The 3322-nt window shown below is 40.3% G+C and overlaps 1 pseudogene; it reads left to right on the forward strand.

Annotated features, from left to right (window-relative positions):
• Positions 1-637: 637 nt before the first annotated feature.
• LOC102258372 lies at positions 638-1827 on the forward strand (annotated as a pseudogene).
• The last annotated feature ends 1495 nt before the right edge of the window (positions 1828-3322 follow it).

Genomic DNA, 3322 nt, shown 5'->3' on the forward strand with positions numbered 1-3322 from the left:
TTTTTTAATTCTCTTGGGTATATACCTAGGAGGGAATTCTTGGGTCAGTTGGCAGCTCGATCTTTAACTTTTTGAGGAACTGCCAAACTATTTCCCAAATGTGCTGCACAATTTTCATTTCTACCAGCTGTGTATGAGGGTTCCACTTTCTTCAAATCCTTGCCAACACCTGTGATTGTCTGTCTTTTGATTATGGTCATCCTAGTGGGCGTGAAGTGGTATCTCATTGTGATTTTGATTTGCATTTCCCTACAGGTTAAGAATGGTGAACATCTTTTCATGTGCTTATTGGCCATTTGTATATCTCTTTTGGCTAAACGTCTATTCAAACTTTTACCCATTTTTAAATTGGGTTATTTGTGTGTGTGTGTGTGTGTGTGTGTTTAAACTTTGTTTATTGTGTGTGTGTTTTTTAAATAAACTTTATTTTTTAGAACAGTTTTATATTTCCCCAAAAGTTGTCAAGGTAGTTCAGAGTTCCTATATACCCTGCACCTAATTTCCTCTATTATTAACATCTGAATTACTTTGGCCTGTGACACAGCAACAGGGGCCAGATCAGGGTCTTAAGCTGAGTTCTGGGGTTTTCTTGGGGCTGCTGGAGCTACTGTGCCGCCCCAGTGTTTGATCATTTGCAATGTCAGGCTTTGAAAATGTAAACACAGATTTCTGCCAGACAAGTTACAGCATCGATGACCAATCTCAGCAGTCCTATGATTGTGGAGGAAGTGGAGGACCCTATAGCAAACAGTATGGCGGTTATGACGACTCACAGTAAGGCCGATTTGTCCCTCCAGGCATAATGCAGCCACAGCAGCCATACGCTGGGCAGATTTTCCACCAACTCAGACATTTACTCCAGCTACCCCTCAGCTATTCTGTGGAAACAACCTTGAGGATGAGCCACCCTTGTTAGAAGAATTAGGTATAATTTTGACCACATCTGGCAAAAACCACTGTGTTACATCTATTAAAAGTAGCAGATGGCAGTGCCCTGCATGAGGCTGATCTGGCAGGACCTATGGATTTTGGCCTTGCCTTTGGAGCCTCCCCGTTAATGGCTGGCAAAATTCAGTTTGGCTCTGTGTATGGGATCCATGCAAGTGGATGTCTAGGAATGCTTTGTTTGTTAACCGTAATGAGTATGACAGCTGTTACATTCGGTTGTGTGGCAAGTGTCCTTGGATATTGTCTTCTTCCCATGATCCTACTTTCCAGCTTTGCAATAATATTTTCTTTGCAAGGCATGGTAGGAATCATTCTCACCGCTGGAATAATTGGCTGATGTAGTTTTTCTGCTTCCAAAATGGTTTTAAAAATAATTTTATTGATTTTTAGAGAGACAGAGGGAAGGAGAGGGAGAGAGAGAAACATTGATGTGCGAGAGGGAGGCATTGATCGGCTGCCTCCTGCATGCCCCCTACCAGGGAGGGATCAAGCCTGAAACCCGTGCATGTGCCCCGACTGGGAATCAAACCAGCAACCTTTTGGTGCAAGGGAAGGCTCCCAATCCACTGAGCAACAGTGGCCAGGGCTGCTTCCAAAACTTTTATTTCTGCATTAGCCATGGAAGGACAATTTCTAGTAACATATTCTTGTGCTTTGTTATATGGAGTCTTTGCCTTAGTTTCTATTTTTGAACTGAATTTATCTGGGATGTGGATATCATTGGGCCAAATACACGAAAAGAACTTTGAACTCTTAAACTGGACCAGCAAACTGCTGCAATGCAACTCTTATGCAGATCTAACATTTGTCTACTGGAGCAGTGGAAATAAAATTTTTATAGAACTTTTGAATAATATATTGGATTTAGTTGCAGTGTGATTAGTTTAAGTGTTTGTGCTTATACAAATAAGAAATGCTATTTCTTTCTTGTTCCTATAGCCTTTGCAAAACAACTTTGTTGTTGTTAATCCTCACCCAAGGATATTTTTTTTAAATTGATTTTTAGAGAGAGTGGAAGGGAGAGGGAGAGACAGAGAAACATCAATATGAGAGAGACACATCAATTGGTTGCCTCCTGCACGCACCCTGACCAGGGCCCAGGATCGAGCCTGCAATCATACGCGCACTTGGCTGGAATCGAATCCAAGACCCGTCAGTCCACAGGCCAATGCTCTATCCACTGAGCCAAATCGGCTAGGGCTGGAAAACAACTTTATCGCTTGCAAATATGATGTTTTTGACAGATTTTATCAACTATGAGAAACTAACTACAGAGATGATAATCTTTCTTAAAAACAACCCAGTCATAGTAAAAAAGACATAAGACTTATTGCAGCAATATTTCCCCAAGGAATTGGGAAAGCAGATCAACTGTATTCTCAAGTCAGATGCACTTCAAGCAAAAAAGTGATCCCAATGTAGTTTATGAGTTTGCACTTCAGAAATTTGACATGCCTTTACATCATCTCATGGAATTTTTGCTAAAATTCAATGATACAGAAATTCACAGTCTGCCTGATAGTACATGTGAAATGTGAGCAGCTGTTTAGATATTAGTATTAACTACACCATAGTGACCTAGACTGGCCACGTTAATGCTCAGAGTTGGATCTCCATGTTTCCCAGAAAAAAGAAAATCACTAACCTTTTTTGAAAAAATATTTAAAATGTCACAGTTTCAAAATTGCATTTATTAACAGAAAGTACATTTGAGGCTTATTTATTAAAAATGTCTCAATTAATTAAAAAAATCTTGCATAAGCATGGTACATTTGTTACAATTAATGATAGTACATTATGTACTTGTCATGTCTCCTTAGGCTCCTCTTGCTTTTGACAGTTTCTCAGACGTTCCTGTTTTTGATGACTTGCCAGTTTTGAGGAATGCTAGTCAAATATTTTGCAGAATGTCTTTCTATTGGGATTTTCTGATGTTTTTTCTCTTTAGACTGGGGTTATGTGTGTTGGGGAGGAAAGCCACAAAGGTAAAGTGCCATTTTCATTACAGACTATTGACATGGCTTATCATTGTTGTGTTGACCTTGATCACTTGGACGAGGCAGTGTTTGTACAGTTTCTTCCATCCCCCTTCCCATACTGTACTCTGCAAGGAAGCCACTTTGTACAGCCTACTTCTTTTTCTTAAAAAATTTTTTTAAATTGATTTCAGAGAGGAAAGGAGAGGGAGAGAAAGATAGAAACATCAATGGTGAGATAGAATCATCGATCAGCTGCCTCCTGCATGCCACCCATTGGGGATCAAGTCCCCAACCTGGGCATATATGACCTCCTGGTTCATAGGTTCACCTCAATCACTGAGCCATGCCAGCTGGCTACTTCTAAGGAGAAGGAGCTATTACCACCTCTTGAAGGC

Source organism: Myotis brandtii, unplaced genomic scaffold, assembly GCF_000412655.1.
Source record: "Myotis brandtii unplaced genomic scaffold, ASM41265v1 scaffold538, whole genome shotgun sequence".
Classification (NCBI taxonomy): Eukaryota; Metazoa; Chordata; class Mammalia; order Chiroptera; family Vespertilionidae; genus Myotis; species Myotis brandtii.